General features: G+C 49.8%; 1 protein-coding gene across 2 annotated transcripts in view; it reads left to right on the plus strand.

Annotated features, from left to right (window-relative positions):
* The first annotated feature begins 976 nt into the window (after positions 1 to 976).
* Positions 977 to 20,101, plus strand: part of CYRIA (CYFIP related Rac1 interactor A) — a 109,534-nt gene continuing 90,409 nt past the window's right edge. Inside the window, exon 1 of one of the 2 annotated variants that reach the window (XM_059079011.2) lies at positions 977 to 1,087. The gene's annotated coding sequence lies outside the window, so the exon portion shown is untranslated. The remainder of the gene's footprint in view (positions 1,088 to 20,101) is intronic. The other variant, XM_067008084.1, reaches the window with a different exon arrangement.

Consider the following 20,101-nt stretch of genomic DNA (forward strand, 5'->3'; position numbering starts at 1 on the left):
TCAGACTGACTGTCAGAGTCTGGAGGAGGCTGGGGACGGCATCAACTCCTGCATGGGGACCCTGGAGCTCAGAAAGTAAAAGGACTTGGCCAAGGTCTCCTGAAGCTTTCTGCACTCCAGGACCTGGGCGCACATTCCTGCAAAAACTGACACGGCCCCCAGCATATGGCTTGGCCCGTTGTAGGGGTTTGATAACGTTTCGTGATTGACTGGGAAAGGAAGCAGGGGAGGCCTGGGCCTGCAGAAGGGCCCCCTCAACAGGAGCTCTGACTCACACCCTGTTTGCCAGTGCGCAGCCCTCTCTGGTTTCCTGAATCTCTCTCTCTAATGGCAGATGTTTTAAAACAATGATCATGACAATGACACTGTAATCCCCTACTTTCCCTTTTGCATCATAGAATTTTTGCAAGTGTTTTTGCAGACTTGCTCTTAAGGGTAATTATATTTTTTGGACTAAGTATGTGCAGAAACTGGTTTTGGTGGTCCCATCACATAACGGCGGCCCCCAGGGCTGGGAATCTGTTAATAGGACGTGCGGGGAGGACAGGACGGAAAGCTGGGATCAGGAGTCAGACTAATTAGGGAGTGGCGTGGAGTTTGGGACGGCCTGACTGGGTGCGTGAGCAGTAATGTGAGGACGGGTGTGCGTCCAGGGGTGTATCAAAGGGCCTTTCTCCCGTCTTTTTTTTTTTTTTTAGAGGAATAGCGGGTACGGAGGGATTCCGTGTGTAGAAGCAGCAGGGGCACATCCGGGCTTCCTCCTGGAGGGCAAAGCCAGCGGCCAAGGCCTAGAAAAGGACAGGGGTTTCTGCGTGCGGAGACGGTCAGCACGAGGGATCTGGCACGGGTCTGGGGACCCTGCCTGGGGACGGCGGGGGTGGGGCTCCCCGGGGGCCGGGGCGGGGCGGCCGCAGCCGGCGGGGCTGGAGGCGAGGCGGGGCGGGGCGGGGCGAGGCGGGGCGGGGCGGGGCGGGGCGGGGCTCCGGGGCCGTCTCGCAGGCTGCGGCGGCCGCGGGAGAGGCGTCCACAGCGGCGGCGGCTGGGGCAGCGGCGGACCGGCGGCCGAGCAGGGCGGCGGCGGCTCGGGGTGAGCGGGGCGCGGGCCCGGCGGGGGCGCGGCGGGTAGCGCGGCCGGGGGCCTGCAGGGAAGCGGGCTCGGGAGGCGCCCGGCGAGCACTGCCATCCTTCCCCAGCTCCGGACGCAGCCTTCGGGGGAGGGCGGGAGGGAGAGCCGAGGACCCAGTCCCTTAGCCCTTCTCCGGCGATCGCCGTGCAGATGTCCGACTAGGCGCCCCACTGCTCCTTCTCCCGAGGACAGCCTCCTGCTTGTGTTCCAGGTCACCTCCCTCGCCCCTCAACCACTCAACCTCCTGCCCCAACCCCCAGCGCCAGGTATTTTCAGCTCCAAAGCCATTCTTCCAGAAGACCCCCGACCTCCACCTTCCCCATGCCTCCACCAGAGGCCCGGCTCCCCAGCACTCTCTACAGCCCCAGAGTCAGAGATGACCCCTGTCCCTAGGGCCTGCACACCTGGACTCTTCTGCTGCCACCTGCCAGGGACTCTTCTTAGCCAGCCAGCCAGCTGCTGTGCACCGCACCCAGGCCTCCTTGCCATCACTCTCCTCCATCTCAGAATCCCAGTCTGAAGAAAAGGACTTGACGGACCCTGAGCTTTGGGAACAATTTGACCCACTTCCCCAAAGGCTGATTCCAGGCCAGCCGGGCTATTTGGTGGAGACACCTGTCTTGCCTGCCAGCCGAAGGACCGACAGGTCTCTGGCAAAACGGGCCAGCGGGTCCCTGGGTCCTCCTCCAAGCTGCCCTGACTTGCTGACCGGTGCCCCCAGAGACCAGGACCAAAAGCTTTGTCATTTAAGACCTCCAAAGCTCTTTGCTGACCCCACCCCCAGTTCCCCCGAATTCCGCCCCTGCTGTGTGGGAGTGCAGGGTCCAGCATGGTGATGGGCCACCATCCTGGCCCTGGCCTCCCCTCCCATGCCCTTGTCTCCCGGCTGCCTGCTCCCCGGGGAACCCAGGGCAGAGTAGTGGAGCTGGGTTTCAGGGCCTCGGTCTCCCCTCCAGCCCTTTGGCCTTCCTTCCCTTCCCTGTTAGAAACTTTTCCCCTCTTTCGCTGGTCACCATCACTCTGGTTGGGCCTGGGCCATCTTCACAGCGCTGTGTCCCCAGGGCACAGAAAGCTGGGCTGGGACGTGTGCTGGGCCAGCGTGAGGAGGGTGGCTGCTAGCCAGGTCAGGCTGGGCGTCTGGGCCTGGCGGCCAGAGCTTTAGGGTGGGTCGTTGGCTTTCCCTGAGCCCCGAAGGGGGTCCGAGGGCTTGCTTTGCTGTGAAGAGAGGGGGCAGAGCAGGGGCTGTTTTTCCTGCCTGCTTCTGACTGTCTTGTGTTGCTATGGTGACAGTTTTGCCTCTCTTCCTTCTTCTGACTCTTCTGGGAGCTGGTTTTTATTGGTCTGTTGTTCTGTCTTTTATGGCTCTAATTTCTCCTTTCTATTTGCTCTGAAATAAACAGTCATAAACATGGGCGCTGGGCCCAGGCTGGGGGCTGGCAGAACTTCACCTCTTCCTGGCCCCAGGCTCCTGTGAGAGGAGAGTAGGGGAAAGAGGTGGGGACAGACCTGGCCACACTCCCTCCTGCCCCCAGCTCTGGGAGGGCGGCAGAGGCATCACGGTGTCAGGCACACAGTGGGTAGCACGCTGCCTCGGTGCTAATAATAGACCCAAGTGTGATGGAGAAGCCCGCTAATGTTATTTCCTTTCATCTTCAAGGCAGCTCTGTGGGGTAGGTAGGGGCCGTCCCCACTTTGCAGATGACAAAATTAAGCTCAGAGTGAGCTATTTCCCTCAGGTCACTCTTTAGCACATAGTCGGCACTGAGATTTTGTTGAATGCATGGAAAAGTGATGGAGCTGGCTCGAAAAAGCCCAGCTCGCTGCCTGGCCACCCCGAGGGCTTCCGGGTCCTGCTCCCAGAGGACCAACAGGGGCCCCTAAACCCATGTGCTGGGAGACTCATTAAAGGGTTTCCTCCCGTTTCCCCGCTGGACTCCCATGGAGGCCACTGCCAGAGAGCAGCCTGTCAGGTCCCTCACTCACCCTTGACCCCGCTGTTGGGGACTCAAGTTGGGAGGAGAGTCAAGTCACTTGTGACTTCCTGTTTTTGCTCAGCACCCAGAAGCGTTCACTTTGCTTTTACTCTCAGGGCTTAGATGCAACCGGGTGAGTCAGGGACACCGAGAGCCCAGGAGACCTTCCCAAGTCAGCCCTGGGCAAGGAGTTCCGAGCTGTCCGGCCCTGGGTCACCGACGGTCGGCTGTCAGTGGCTCTCTCCAGAGAAGCTGCCCCCCTTTTCCCTTTTATTTTTCCCTTCACTACACACTCTTTTCTCTCCCATCCCTTGCCTTTCTCCCTTCACATTGCCAGTGCTCTAGGCCTGTTAGTAATGAGCTGGAAAAGCACGGTGGTAGCATGAAAAAACCAGGGAATCAGCAGCCTCATTGTCAAATTCCAGCCCTGGGGCAGTCAGTTCACTCACGTGGGCCTCAGTTTCAACCTTTCAAATGGGGTTGATAGCATCTGTCCGAATGGTTACATTTGCTTGTTTTTGTAGGATGCAATGGAGTAGCTTACAGGGATTGCTTTACAAAGTTGAAAGCCTGAAGAGCCCACAATGTTCTCCTCCTGTCCGGGACATGTCAGTGTTAAAGAGACCCCAGACCACTGCCCAGAGATCAAGAACTGATTTAGGAATAATTCAGCTGTAAAATCTCAGGAGTAGAGGTATTCTCTACTTCCAGAGTTGATGCCGAATCAATCCATTTCTTTATTTATGCGCCTTCCATTAACTGAGCATCTACTCTGTACCAACTACACTTTGGGGAACTGGGGATTTAAAAAACATGAACACTATTCCTGTTTTCAAAGAATGTAGTCTGGGGGTCAAGACAGTCATGAAAAGAGATCCTTATGATACCATCGAAGAAGTGGTGTGATCGGGGAAAAGGCAGGGAGATGTGGAGCCCAGAGATGGTGACTTGACTAGACACCCACCCCTTTATGGTTGAATCAGGCAGCCTGTGCTTTGCGGCTGAAATCAGCTCTCTTAGCGCCGCCCACCTGGCAAGCCCTTGGTCAGGCCCTCGCAGCAATGGGTGATGACTCCCGAGCCCCTCACTCAGCTCTGTGAGCAGCGTCGGGAGAGAGGCATGTGGCAGGAGCCAGCCCTGCCTTCCTTGCCGAGTCTTTTTTTTTTTTTTTTTTTTTTAATTTATTGGCTGCGTCGGGTCTTCGTTGCTGCACACGGGCTTTCTCTAGTTGCAGCGAGCAGGGGCTGCTCTTCATTGCGGTGCGTGGGCTTCTCATTGCCGTGGCTTCTCTTGTTGTGGAGCACGGGCTCCAGGCGCGGGGGCTTCAGTAGTTGTGGCACGCGGGCTTAGTTGCTCCACAGCACGTGGGATCTTCCTGGACCAGAGCCTCATAGCCATGTCCCCTGCATTGGCAGGTGAGTTCCCATCCACTGCGCCACCAGGGAAGCCCCCTGGCTGAGTCTTCACTCGTCCACTCATAGTAGCCTCTGGCTTCTATTTCATCCTGGTCAAAATCCTTTTGCAAAGGCTACATGAATTACCTGACAAGGCAACATGGTGATTGGGAAGAAAGCAGACTTTGGGAACCAGCCATGAGCTCAAACTGTACGACTACTGTGTCCTAAGTGTGGGATCCTGAGGGAGTATCTAACCTCTCTGAGCCTCAGTTCTTGTACCTGTAAAATGGCAATGATGAGACTTGCCTTCTAGGAAGTGAATGATCTTATGTATTTATAGGGTCTGGCGTGGTGGCCACCTCACACTTGCTGTTATTGAGTTATACTGATTAGAAAAGACTTCTCAGTTACTGGGCCTCTGGGTCCTCTTAGAACCATGGTGGGGAGCTCTTTGGACTAATTCTGGCCTTCAGAGATCCATTCATTATCTGGGAAGGTTAAAAATTGCCCAGCTCAGGTTCTAAGCACTGCTGGTTAATCTTTGAGTTTTATCTCTCACCAGATAAACAATGTTCTACAACATGGGGATACTGCAAATCAGCAACACTTTGATTTCCTCAAAGGGGAAGAAATTTGAAATGGCAACAAACGCCCTGAGTTTCAAAAACATGTTACTCTGAGAATAATTTGATGTAGTCCCACTTGCTTATTTTTGCTTTTGTTTCCTTTGCTTTTGGTGTCAAATCCAAAAAAATCATTGCCAAGACCAACATCAAGGAGATTACCACCTATGTTTTCTTCTAGAAGTTTTATGGTTTTAGGTCTTGCATTCAATCTATTTTTTGAGTTACTTTTCGTTTATGGTGTAAGATAGCGGCCCAGTTTGGTTCTTTTGCACATGGCTGTCGTTTTCCCAACACCATTCATTGAAGAGGCTGACCTTTCCCCATTGCATGTTCTGGCTTCTCTGTCAGACGATACTTTAAAATGAATACTTCACATTTTTTATCCTGGGCATGTTTAGCTTCCTGTTATTTTTTTAAAGTTACCCTATCTATGGATAGACATTTTCTCAAATCATCACTGCCAACTCTGTGACATTAGTATTATCATGCCCTTTTGACAGTAAAGGAAACTGGGAAAGGTCCCTTGCACAGAGTCCGGCAGCTAGTAGGTGGCAGGGCCAGAATATAAAACTGGGCCCGACTTGCTCTTCGTGCGAGCGTACACAGCCTTGTCATCTCCTTGGCTGGCATGTCAGTGACTTAAAATAATTGTGTTTGGAGTATGCAAGCAGATTTTAGCGGGGGTGGAACCGGTCAGGGCCGTAACTCGGACCCATAGTAAATATTTAGAGACTTTATTAGGGTTTTGTTCTCAGCACAGCATGGACGGAGCTTTGGGCAGTTGGCTGAGGCTTCATTCCTAGAAGTGGTGAAGAGAAGAGGAGTTTGGCATGTCCGAGTTCAGAAAAAATGTTTGGTGATGCTCAAAGTAGCTTCCTTTGCCCAAGAATGGGTTGCTAGTTTGTCACTGAAATAAATTCAATTGATTTTAGAACTGAACGTAGGAACGGAAAGCGTGACAGGTGCATCCCAGGGATCCAGGAACAGAAGCAAGAAGGTCAGAAAATGTGGGTCAGTGGCCCTACAGCCCTACAGATGCAGGGGGGGGGTTGGAATTCCATCTGTCAGTGTAAGTCACGTCTAGGAAGATGGAGGTAGAAAAGCGATCACAGAATGGCTCACTTCTAGCCTTTCCTGGGTAATTTAGAAGCCGAGTTTCCCTGGTCTGAGAACCGCATTGTCCTGAAAACGGTGCCATGTTTGCCAGCAGCATGCTTACCTGGTCCAGCTTAGCTCTGCAGACAGATCCGTTTCTATTTGCAATTATCTCAGGGCCTGAGTCTGGTGTCTGCTTATTTAATGACTTCACTTTCTAATAAAAATTCTGTATGGCATAGATAATTAAATCTTTAAAATGAAACTGGGGCTGTGGGGATATATGTATACCTATAGCTGATTCACTTTGTGATACAGCAGAAACTAACACACCATTGTAAAGCAATTATACTCCAATAAAGATGTTAAAAAGAAAAAAAATGAAACTGGGGAAATGGGATACCCCCAAAGAGTTGAATTGCAGTTTTATGATGGATCAAGCATAAAAATGAGATCATGCACTCATTTGCTTAGCAAATGTGTACGGGACAGGCTCTTGCCTTGTGCTGAGCTAGATGGAACACAGTGATCGAGATGGCTTTGTCCCTGGCCTCAGGCAGCTCTCACTCCAGGCAGGAAACACACACCGAAAATGGAGCTTGGAGAGTGTCAGAGAGAGTGTGGAGGGCGGGGAGGAAGTGGCGAAGTCATTGTTTCACCTCTTACTGGCAACACAGCCCCCTCCCTCCCCACGGGTGCTGTCTGTGGTGCACCTGAATCGCACCTGACACGTTGCAGGGAGAGCAAGCCTGAAAGAGAAAAGTACAGGCCTGGACAGCGAACAGCCTGACTCTGCTCTCAGCACCGTCCTCGCTGCCCGCGTGGAGGAGGAGCAGGCACGGTAGTACCCCCAGCGCCGCGGTTTCAGGCACCCACGGTCAGCTTCGGTCTGAAAATATTAAGTGGAAAATTCCAAAAATACACAACTCATCAGTTTTAAATTGTGCACCGTTCTGAGGAGCGTGATGAAATCGAGCACCTTCCCGCTCTGTGCCCCCTGGGATAAGAATCATCCCTTTGTCCAGCGTATCCCTCCTGTTGGTCACTTAGTACCCATCTTGGTTATCAGATAGAATGTGGTGGTATCACATTGCTTGGGTTCAAGGAACCCTTATTTTACTTAATAATGGGCAAGAGTAGTGATGCTGGCAATTCTCGGATGTGCCGAAGAGAAGCAGTAAAGTGCTTCCTTTCAGTGAAAAGGTGAAAATTCTCAACTTAATAAAGAAAGAAAAAAAATCTTTGCTGAGGTTGGTAAGATCTAGAGTAAGAAATTCATGCTATTCCACGGCTCACGGGCCCAGACGCTCCGTGGCACGTGGGATCTTCCCGGACCGGGGCACGAACCCGCGTCCCCCGCATCGGCAGGCGGACTCTCAACCACTGCGCCACCAGGGAAGCCCCGTGCTAATTTTGCTGTCACACCTCATAGGGCAAAAGTGACGGCTACAGAAGGAGTGTTTAGTTAAGATGGAAAAGGCATTAAATTTATACAGTAAGATACTTTGAGAGCGAGGCTACATTTACATAACTTTTGTTACAGCATATTGTTATAATGGGTCTATCTTTTATTAGTTACCGGTGTTATCTCTGACTGTGCCTAATTTATAAATTAAACTTCCTCATAGGCATGTGTGTATAGGAAAAACCATAGTATATGTAAGGTTCAGTACTATTTGTAGTTTCCACTGGCGGTCTTGGAACATATTCCCTGAGGATAAGAGGAGACCACTGTACTTCACTTTCACAGTAGGGAATACGGGAAGGTTGGATTTGGTGACTTAGAAGGATGCTTCCAACACCTAGCCGATGATTCTCATAAACCCTTGGGCTTCTGTCCCAAAGTGACAGGTGAAGAAGCAAAACCTGGCAGCCTTAGTCAGCAAGGTTTCAGAGACAGAGCTGGGATGGGGAGAGCCAAGGGTGTTTTCAAGAAACACAGAAACCTTGCGCCCCCTTGTAGAAAGGGAGCCAAGTCTGATTGAGCAAACAAATAAATAGTTGAAAGTCAAGGCTATTGACAAAAGGGAGAGCCAGGAGGGATGCAGGAGCTCCGCAGCAGTGGGAAGGACGGTCGCTGGCTGAATCCCATGTTCCAGGGTCTCCACCGCCTGGGATGTGGAGGGTTGACCTCAGAGATGCTTTGGTCACTGCAGAATGCCCTTCTGTTTTAAGTTAATGTCTGTTTTAAAAAATCATTTCGTTTGATGATTTCTGGGTTTTTGAATAAATTAAAATGCATAATCGTTTTAGGACCGTGAGGAACAGTGCCACACACACAACTATCTCAACACACTGTCAAGCTCTCTCATTCCCAGTGGCATCCAAGCTCAGGCTCTACCAGTAGCAACGGTGAGGCCGGATGGCTGGCACCTGGAGTAGAGAGACAGGAAACCCACTCGAAGCAGCCTGGGCTTTCGCAAGTTATGCCACCATCTCTTTGAGGCTTGTGTTTCCTTGTGTACAATGTGGGTGGCAGCAAAATCTTCTGAATAATGAGCATTTAATATCCACTTTTAGCAATCCCCTAAAGAGCTTTAGAAACAGATATCCCCATTCTGTGGATGGGGAAACTGAGGTCCAGTAGTGTTAAGAAACTTGCATGATGTCACATCATTAGGAAGGTTGCACAGCTGGCACCTGAAACCATGTCTGTGTGCTTTCAAAGTGTGGTCTCTCCTTACCACGCACCCTAGGAAAGAGAGGATGCCAACTCTTTGAGATCCAGAGAGGTGAAATGTGCACCTAGAAGTTCCGTGAGAACATCCCAGGGCTGCAGGGTGAGTGTGCATCTGAAGCCCACAGGCCTGGGTGGAATCCTGGCTTTTCCCTTGGGCAGATGTCTTAGGCTTACTGAGTCTTCTAATTTTTGAACTGAAGGTAATAATATTTGTGGCCCAGGAATATTGCAAAGAATACAGGCATACCTCGTTTTACCGCACTTCCCAGATATTGCGTTGTTTTACAAATTGAAAGTTTGTGGCAAGTCTCAGTCGATCAAGTCTGAGCCATTTTTCCAACAGAATTTGCTCGCTTCATGTCTCCGTGTCACATTTTGGTAATTCTGGCAATATTTCAAGCTTTTTCATTTTTTTATTATATTTGTTTTGGTCATCTGTGATCAATGATCTTTTTTTTTTTTTTTTTTTTTTGCGGTACGCGGGCCTCTCACTGTTGTGCCCTCTCCCATTGCGGAGCACAGGCTCCGGACGCGCAGACTCAGTGGCCATGGCTCACGGGCCCAGCCGCTCTGTGGCACGTGGGATCTTCCCGGACCGGGGCACGAACCCGTGTCCCCCGCATCGGCAGGCGGACTCTCAACCACTGCGCCACCAGGGAAGCCCTGATCAATGATCTAACTGACTGAAGGCTCAGATGATGGTTAGCATTTTTTAGCAATAAAATTCAAATTTAAAAAATTAAGGTATGTACATTTTTAGACACAGTGCTCTTGCACACTTAATAGTGTACAGTTTAGTGTAAACATAACTTTAATATGCACTGGGAAACCAATTCATGTGACTCACTTTATTGCGGTGATCTGAAACCAAACCCACATTATCTCCGAGGTGTGCCTGTAAATGAATTAAACATTGTCAGTCTCCCTTTTTGCCTGATTTTTTAAGAAAATGTGTTTGAAAAGTTCTCTATCTACTTCCTTGAGGCTCCTTTTTATTTGTTGTTTTAAGTTGGAAACAACAGGGAACTTCTTTCTCTGACAGAGGCATTCTGGAAATGCCCCGACAAAGCCCCCCAAATCCACTCTTCTGGACCTATACCATAAGCCTTCATTTTAAACTTGAAATGAACCTGGCTGTGTTGCTTACTGGAGTGTAATAAGGATAAGAATTCCACTCGGCATCCAGCATTGCACCTACTGTATGATCAGTCTCCCATCCTGTCTTTCCTATATTTTGTAAATGCACGTGTATGTTTTTTTCCCCCTGAACTGTTGAGGTTTGAAATCTGCACCCTTGAGTACCTTCAGAAGTAGTCAGTGGAGCCGTGAGCTGTTTTCTGACATTCCCTTATTTGCAAGTGCAAAATCCAAAATGCTCTGAAAATGCAGTTTTTTTCTTTTTTTTCCATAACTCATTTGGAGGCAAAAGCTGGCCTGATGGTACATGAGACTATTTTTAGCTTTTATTTATCCCATTCAGGTTGAACAAGTTTTTCATCAGAAGGATGAGTGCTCCAGACCCTGCTGGGGGTACATAGAACATGCTATCTGTACTATATTGCCTTTCTAAAATCTGAAAAATTCTGAATTTGGAAGCACATCTGAGCAAGGAGTTTCAAAGAAGCATTTGTGACTCTCCCTTTCTAAAAGCCCAAAGGAGCTCACAGCACCCCTGGGATTGGGGCGTTGGGGAGGCACCAGAGGGACCCCCCCAATGTCTACCTGATACCAAATGCTGTGGTGACATGCTTCATCGTGTACTCATCAGAAGCCTTCATGGCCAGTTTTCTATTGCCTCAATTTAAATAATAGGAAATAAATTAAATGAGCAGGCTTGGCACAAAAACAAAACAAAAACAACAATAACAAATCCTTTTAAAAGCATGGGTTCCCAAGTTTCATTGGGACAAAGTATTTTTTTAAAAATTCCATAGAACTAAAAATAAGCTGGGAATTTTTGATCTAGCGTGGTTTATAATCCAGTTTCACAACTGGCCTTTGGGGGGAAGGTAGAAGGGAATTTTTAAATCCTACTCATCATTTTAGCCTTGTGAGGAGGAAGCAGGGCTTGGAGAGCCAGCATGAGGAAGCAAAAAGGCCCGAGTAGGAGTGAGAAGGTCTTGGTTCTTATCTTGGGTCTGTTCTTGACTTGTTGAGTGATTTGGGCATGTTGCCTCCCTCTCTGGGCTCTAGGAACTCCGTTTTGAAGTCGTTTAATTCTTTCTCTCTCTCTGTGTCTCTGAGAGTCTAGGAGTAGAGGCTGGGGTCCCCAAAGCGAGTGAGAAGCACTGAGCTGCCCCCCTGGCTGCATTCTCACAGCTTCCATCCATCTGGCCTCCAGCCAGACTGGAGGGAGGTGAACAGCTTCCACGTGCAGGTCTTTCCTTTCTCCTGCTCTCACAGCACGACCCTCTGACACTGTAGGCTGGTTTGTGTGGGATTCACTTTGGCCCCAGCACCTCCCCTGATGCCCGGGGGGGGCTCACGGGATGTTTAACCAAGCACTGCAGGTGATGTCCAGCGCCAAGGGCTGCACTGGGGCTGTGGTCAAGGCCATGCTAGGCACTGCTGAGGGGGTGTTGGGAAGGAGAGTGGGAGTTCCCAGTTGTAGAGCACAGGACCAGTGCAAGTGCTGCCCAAGGAGACGGAATAGGTCCCCGCCATGGCCTGTGTGGGCGAGCGCTTGGCATGTAGCGCATTTAGGTAAAGGGCGTTGGGGACCCACCTACCTCCCTCTCATTCTTTCCCTTCCTCCCTTCCTTCCTTCATTCCTTCCTTCGTTCCTCCCTCCCTCCCCCCCCCTCTTTCTTTCTTTCTCTTTGGAATTTACTCTTAACGTATCATAATTCTGACTTGTGCCGGGTTGGAAGGTTCTGGAGAATCTAACAAGGTTCAAAAAAAGTTGGTGATTCTGTCTCTCTCAGAGCCCCTGCCCTGCCCACCCAGGAGATGCTTACTTAGCAGTAACCCACAATAGGAACCAGGCGCCTGACCTTGGCCGGGGGTTTCCACGGTGGAGAAGTGATCTTGACTTTTAGGATCCTGAAGTCCTTCAGTTCGCACCACTGTGGGATCCACCGGGCAGCTGTGAATCTGGTTGACACCAGGGCACACTGAGAGGAGGGCACCTGTGGGGGTGGCTGGTCCTTATAAATTAGTGAGGCCTGGACTCCCGCGTGTGAGCGTGTGAGTGTATGCCTGCCGTGTGGGTGCGTGGGCATGCTCGGTGCGTCGGTGAGTGCACGACGCGTGGGGTGTGTGTGTGCGTGGGAGCAGGTGTGAGTGCGTGGATTCAGGGCCCCTTTCAGATCCTGGGAGGCTCTACCAAGGCCCGGGTCTGGCATTGTCTGGTCGAGGCCCCCCGCAGCCCCACCCCCGGCCTTTGTGTAGCTCCAAGTGGAACTGACCACCTAGCGGCTCCCGCGGGGCTGAAGGACCTTTAATCTTTCAGAGACCAGTGACCACTGACAAAGGCAATTCGGAGGTTAATTGGCAGGAAACAACTAAATTATGTTTTCTTAGGGAGAAATATCTAATCCTTCTGCTTTGGAAACCCAGAACCCTGTCAAAGCTGATTTTATACATATCTGAAAAGACACAAGTCATTTGAGCATAAGACTTTAAAAGTAAAGATAAACAAGAGAAAAGCCTAATATGGGTTTTAAAAAATAAAGGACTAGGGATACGGTCAGTTTCATTTGACAACCGGGTGGGGGAAGGTAGGAGAGGATTATGAAAGTGAAAAGGAATGGAAGGAGAAAGAGAAACACGGAAGAGAAACCGTTTGAGCTGCCTTCGCCCTGTGACAGGCGCTGGGCCAGTCTCCTCGTCTGGACTCTTCCAGGCCAAACCCAGGCCGAGCTTAGCAGAGTCGAGAGGCTGGAGGAGAGGGAGGAGGACGGATAGATGAAGAAGGCGGTTGAGGATCCTGGCACAGTTTGCTTGCTAAGCTCGCGAGGATCAAGGAGACCTCTCGGGCTGGTGGACAGCACCCTGTCCAGGGAGTCCCCTGGGAGCTGAGGTCTCTCACTGACCCACCTAACCTCCTGTAATCCTGTCTCTCCCCGGGCCGCCTCAGTTTCTTGGCCTGCGGTTGCTGTGGCCGAGAACTCTCTTGTCTGTGTGTGCAAATCGGGGGCTTTCCTCCCACGTGACTGGGGGCAAGTGTGCGAGTTCCTGCTGGTGGAGATGAAATGCTCTGTGCAAGGCCCCTTTCACGCTGTCCACTCAGTAACCTGCTAGTAAGGCTGTGGGTTGTGTAGATATATCTGTTCCACCTCGAATTCAGGAAATGATTTGAGTAGCTCCTATCGGCTAAAATAGCAACAGTGGGCTCGCAATTTCGTAGTATATGCGCTTGAGTTATTTTTTTCTACGTAGTTATTCACAGGTTACCCAATACCAACATGGCCCCTAATTTTTCAACGTGTACCACGTTTTCAGTTGTGTTTATGATGATGAATTGTGATCTTCAGCGTGCCTTTAATACCTATCAATTCTCTTTTGCTAGGCTGTGTGTATACATCTCTCACCCTACAGACAACCTGGCAAGGTAGATGTATTCCTTTCTCTTTTGCAGATAAAGACTGAAGCTAAGAGAGTTTTAAAAACTTGCTTTAAGGACATAGGATTGAAAATGGGGCACCAGGACTTTGAGTCAAGTCTGTGTGGCTCTCAAAGCCCTACACTTTCCCACCACATAGTTCACACTGCTTCCAGACCACAGTTTTATTTTTTTTAGGAAAATCAAATCTTTTTTTTTTTTTTTCCTGCCATGATTCTACTTAAGCCTCAGAAAATGCAATCATAGCTGGAGTTCTTTGCCTCCTTCCAGAGTGGAGTCTTATGGTTCTCCCTCCCATAATGTAAACTTCTTGCAAATGATATATTCCACGTAACAAACTTTTGCCATGCACTCCTGAAGTGCCACACAGTGTTCTAGAAACTTCCATGTGTCATTGAATGGGAGATGTTGTGGACTTTATTTTATAGAGGTCAACACTAAGTCTCAGAGAGATGTAATTTGTTTACCTGAAGACAGACAGCACATGGAAAGTTGCGGCTTGCTTTGTGAATTAACAATTCAGAGCATGGTTCTTTCGGGGGCTTGGGATTTTGCCTTCGGCTGAGGACAGAAGCACCCCTTGTTGAGTCATGAAATGGAGTCCAACTGACCCACCCAGCTCTCAGCCTCATTGTCTCTGTCTGCTGCGGTCAGAACCCGATCTGGTGGTTGTGGAGAAAGGCATGGTTCCTCTTGTCTTTTCCCATCTTGCATCAGCCTGTGCCATCCTTGGCTTATTTGAGCGGGCCCCAACTCCTCTTCTAGTTCCATGGCTCATCGCAGACTTCCCAATGTTATGCATTAGCTTCATATTACAGAGGAGACCGCAGTAATGTGAGTTACCCAGGATCACACACGAGCTATGTGTGCTCTTTCCAAGAGGCTCTCTCCTTACCCAGACAGATTCTCTGAGATTTACTTCTGGTGTTACATTCTCCTGCAAACCTCCCGCAACTCACCATCAGATTCATCCATCCGTCCATCATCCAGCCACTCATTCAACGCATATTTATTGAGCACCCACCATGAGTCAGGCATTTCTCTGGGTCAGGATCTGGAGAGTCGGCAGTGAAGCAAACAGACAAACCCCCTGCCCCCATGGAGTTTATAATCTATCAGGGAAGGATGGACCGTAGGCATATAAGCAAGTAAAATGGGGATGATGTTAGACAGTCACATGTCGATGAAGGAAGATGAAGCAGAGATGGGTGTACGGAGTGAGGGGTGTGGGGTCGGAGTCTGCGGGGAAAGAGTTGCTGTTTTAGGTTGGGCGGTCAGGGAGGCCCTCAGAGAGAATGACAATGCGGGCAAGGCCTGCAGGGAGTGAGAGCGTGAACCACACAGCTCGCTGGGGGAAACGTGTTCCAGGCGGAGAGTCGGCAAGTGCAAAACCTCAAAACCTGGCCCGGGGAGGGAGCAGCGTGGAGGCCAGGGCTGTGGTTGAGTGGACAGGTGGCGGGTGGGGAGGGCGGGGACGCAGCCAAGGGCTGGCCAGTGACTTCAGTGCCCTCCGGCTGCTCCTTCCGACTGAGAACCTTCGCTGTATGTCCGCAGCCTCCTTTTCCGCTGGTCTGTCCTCACACTGGCCTGTGCACCCTGGAGGGAAGGCCTCCCATACCCTTAGTTTTCGCATCCCCGGCACCTCGCGCCAGGCCTGGAGTAGCGGGAGAGTGCAGCATTTATGCTAACTCTGCTCCTTTGTTGTTGTTGTTTTTTTCCAGTTTAAAACTTTTTTTATTGAAGTATAGTTGATTTGCAATGTTACGTTATTTTCTGCTGTACAGCAAAGTGATTCAATTATACATATATATATATATATATATATATATACATTCCTTTTTTAATATATTCTTTTCCGTTTTCTTTTTTTTTTTTTTTAAGCCAGGAATGTTAATGAAAGTTTCTTTGCGACTCTTTCGATAACACGGGGAGTTGGAAGGCGTGCCACTTCTAAACTCCAATTAGCAAGTTCCCTTTTGGGCAACCTTCAAAGGGTTGCTAGGGAAAGAATGAGGGGCCAGGAAAAAGCTGGAAGTGGCAGCTGTGGCGAGGAGGGTGTTAACTGGAGTCAGGAGGAAGAGGGCTTCACCAGAAAGCCCAGGATCAGGGGGGCCGCCGGGATCCCTGCTGGGGATCAGTGTTTACAAAGAGCAGCCACAGGCTGGAAGCAAGGAGCTCTTGGGAAACCCTCAGTGTGTCGGGAGTCCAGCCAGGACTTTCCACTCACCACTTTGCTGACTCAGGGGGACCTGGAAGGCCTTGTCTCTGGAGACCTTTCAGGAAAGAAAAGAGCATTCTCCCTGGTGGGGAGTTTCCCTCGCAGAGCTGAATACCGGTCTCAGAGGACTGGGCTTCTTCGGAGGCAGGGAAAGAACCTAGGAAATGCAGACCAGCTAAAGCGGGGCGAGAAGAGGGCTGAGCGGACACATTTGACCTCCCGCGTGACTCGTCGAGGTCAGGGACCTCCTCTGGCTGTCAGCTCCCACCTTCATATCTGCTCCCAATCCAAATCCTGCATCCTCAGGACAAACGGAGGCTCACCCCTTCTGTCCCAGCTCGGAGCGGTTGGTCCAAGTAGCTCAGTAGGCTCGGAGCCCTGGGGGAAGGGGTAGCAATTAGTGGATACTGAGGCTGGAAAGCGTTCTGAAGTCCTCGGGAAGCCATTAGGGCGTGGCAACAAGGCAGCGCTGAAACTGGGTTCCCGGCTAGAGGTATGTGTGTGTCAAAGTGTGTGTGACATAGTTATAAAATGATGGCGTGTCCATTAAGGAGAGATGGGCAGGGAAGCGATTCCTTTTCCACTGGTGTGTCAGGTGATGGGTCAGTTTAAAAATTAAAAAAGGAAAAAGCAAAGATTTGTCTTGCCATCATTCAACAACTCTTTTGACGATGGGCTGTGTACGGGCACCAAGCTGGGTGCTTGTATAGACACAGCAGATCAACACAGCCCTTATGAGAAACCATCCTTCAAAGCACATGGGATAAGATCCCTTGAATGGGGCTTCCCTGGTGGCGCAGTGGTTGAGAATCCGCCTGCCGATGCAGGGGACATGGGTTCGTGCCCCGGTTCGGGAAGATCCCACGTGCCGCGGAGCGGCTGGGCCCGTGAGCCATGGCCGCTGCGCCTGCACGTCCGGAGCCTGTGCTCCGCGACGGGAGAGGCCACGACAGTGAGAGGCCCGTGTACTACCAAAAAAAAAAAAAAGATCCCTTGAATGACCTGGCTGCAAATGCATGTTGCAAAGATTTAAAGGCAGGGAAATAAAAAGTCACAGTATCTGACTTTTTAAAGGATGGAGAGTTACTTCTGTACCTGCCAATGATCTGTGTAAAGCGAGTGACAGTCTTTCTGGGCCTTCATCTCCTCACCCACCAATGGACTTGATCTTCAGCCCTCCCTCCCAGGGATATTAGGACATAACAAGCTTTGCCAACAAGTAAAAAGCTCTGTGCGAGTTGCAAGGTGTTACTCACATGGCCGTGAGGGACCTCTGTTAGCAATGTGGTGCCCGTGAGAGGTTTGGATAAAGTCTAACATTCATTCACAACTTAATTTTTCTAAACTTTGCTTCTCCTGGTATGTCTCTGACTGCCTGCTTGGGCTTTCATCCAGCTTTCAGAATTGCTTTTCCTGATTTTTTTATTAGTGTCTGGTTTCTGCAGCTCAGTGCAATGCTTTAAAAATGTACACATGCATGTGTTTACCTAAACACTATGGGGCCGATTGTTTTTTGGGCTGATATCACACTAATGGAAGAAAAAGGCCAGGATAGTTGCTCAGGATGTGAAAGGCCTTGGGTGCTGTATAAAAACAGCATCTGTGGGTAAAATAGGAGGAGGGTGTCAGAAGTTGGCCTTGCATGGGTCAGGGTAGGAAACCAGCAGTGTGAATTACCATGAAAAAGCACACAGGGTGCCAGCTCTGTCAGGACCCCCCCCCCCCCCCCGCCACAAAAAATAGCTGTTGAAAATTGAGCTTTCTCGTGAAAAGATCAGCTGCTGAAGAATGTAGAATGCTTTCCTTATATGTCAACAAGCTGGGACAGAGCTTTGAGCCAGCCTGAAATGTGTCCAAATAAATGATTAAGGTGACTCACTCATTCGCATTGAAAGGAGCTTTTTAAAAAAGTGAAAGTAAGAGGGAAAGAAGGGAATAAAGCAGAGGCAAAGAACAATAGGATTTGAATTTAAAACAATAGGAGCAAGAAAATCGAATTAGTCACTTATGTCAGATCCTGTGAGCCTCTGTCCTGAAGGAATACCTCCCCATAAAGGTTTTAAGGTCAGGGTCTCTTTACGTTTGAATTTCCTGGTGAAATAACACACCAGTCCTTGGGCAGGTCCCAGGCCTGTGGTGGGCATTCTGGGGATATTTGTCACGTAGCCGCTGCAGAGCTACACTGTCCAGCTCAGGAAGCCTTCCTACAGCCAGGGAACAGCCTCTCAGCCACCGGCAGAAGGTCTGAGGCTAGGAGCCCTGTCAGTTCAATGGAGATGGAAGCCTGGTTCTTCAGTTCTGCATTTATTTTATATAAGTGTCTCAAGTACTTTGGCTACATCATCCCTGATACCAGGAACTGACCCAGAGACCAATGAAATCTTTATGATTGGCTAGTGTTTGAATTGATCTGTAGTTTGCAAAAAAAAGAGAGAGATTTTTTACACTAAAGATGAGCCAGTCTTGTTTGTAATTATAATCAGCTATGATAAAGTATATAGTTTTGTTTCCATGGCTTCATCTCTTTGCTGTTTGATTCTCGGCCATCACTTAACTGCTCTTAGGTCTTTGGGACCTTAGTCATGGAACGGATGTGATTCCTTCTTTGTTGACCTCAACATAATATCTGTGAATATGAAATGACTTAATATGGCATCAGGTGGTGTATTAGTCCGTTTTGCCACAGTAAGAAATAACCCCCAAATTTCAGTGGTTGGTCACATGTCAGAGAAGAGAGTGACCAAGGTGGCAGGAACTTGAGATGCTTCTTGAAACTTCTGCTTTATTCTACTCACATTCCATTTGCTAAACAGGACCAATGGCCAAGTCCTATATCAATTGTGACTGCCTGCCATGGGAGGGGAGGAGGTACGTACAAGTCACATGGCAGCCAGAAAGGCTGTATATTCTTGTTACAACCCATACACTGTAAACCTGTTAAACAGGATGTGAATGTTACGTTCTTAGTAAAATAATATTTGATGGCCTAGTAGGAACTGAGCTCATATCTCATGTTGATATTTAAATCAACTAGACTACACTGCACCAGCCAATATTCAATTACATTCGAATGTAGCTTCTCCAGGATGGAAGAAATTTGGGGTCATTTACCTATGCTAGGGGTAAAACCTAGCTGTGTACCTGCCAAATCGTAGGTATTGGATCCATACTAGCTGTTCTGAATAACTCCATGAGGTCACAGCTGCTCCAGTACTCTGGGAGCCCAAGAGTCAAATAGAATTAAGGTTTCCAGTCTATTTAAGATGAGAACATTTGGCAAAGCATGTAGTTTAACTGTATGCTAGATAAACAGGTTTATCAATTTAGTGCTTAAATTCAAATATAATCACATTTCTGAAGCCTTTTTGCCCCTCACACTGGAACTCATATCACGACATCAAAGAACTCTCAGGGTGCAAATGTAACTCAAGGTCCCCAGTATTGTTGATGATCACTGTCCTTGTGAGGGACAGTAATAACCGCACTTTTGACTGTTGTCGTGTCTCTCTTTGGAGCTTTCCAAAACATGAATTTTGTTGTTGTTATTGTACCTTCCCCGTCTTGCTGGTAGTCAATGGTAGTCTCTTAAATTTAAAGAAACAAAAACCAAGGCACGAAGATTTGAAGGCAGGGCCAAAGGCCAAGCAGGAGGTGTGGACCACCACTCCTCCCCTCTGCAGCTGTGTGACCTTGAGCTAGTTACTCAGCCTCTCTGTGCCTTGTTGTTCACATCTACAAAATTCGGATGGTAATAACTCCATCTTCCTCCTGGAGGTGCTGTGACAATTTAATGGGGTGATGCCTGTGGAGTGTTCAGGGCCACGCTTGGCACATAGTGGGTGCTCGGGATCCGTTTCCGTTTTTAGCTCTGGAGGGAGAGTGGCATGCAAAGAACAGCCATCTGCTCCTCGGGCACCGTTCTCCGTGTCGCTGGTCTTTGAGAAGGGAGAGCACAGGTAGCGGGGAGGCCTTGGATTGAGGCCGGGATGTGGGACTCCAGGGACGGTGAGAAGGAAGGGACATGGCTGCGCTCCTGTCCTGACATGGCGCAGGGAGTAGAAGTGTCTTCAGGGCCCTCGCCCCTGCTGTACCTGAGCCTGGCTGGTCAGGGGCCCGCTGGGCCTCCTGGTGGGCAGGACTTCTCATCAGTTCCAGTCAGGGGCCCCAGCCTGCTGCGGTGGTGACTCAGGCAGGAACTTCTCAAAGCAGTGCTCACTGGAGGCACAAGGGACATTCATAGGGACGTTTGTCCGGGCCCCCGATCGTGTCTCGCTGACGCCGTGCCGGGCCAGCCTGTCAAAGGCATGGGGCCTCTATGCGTGAAATGCAGCTCAAGAAACACACTGCAAGCCAATCGCAGGCAAGAGGGGACCTACCGGACCCCAGGGGGCGGTTAAAACATAGGTGAGGGCCACACACAGC

This window comes from Kogia breviceps, chromosome 11, assembly GCF_026419965.1.
Source record: "Kogia breviceps isolate mKogBre1 chromosome 11, mKogBre1 haplotype 1, whole genome shotgun sequence".
Classification (NCBI taxonomy): domain Eukaryota; kingdom Metazoa; phylum Chordata; class Mammalia; order Artiodactyla; family Physeteridae; genus Kogia; species Kogia breviceps.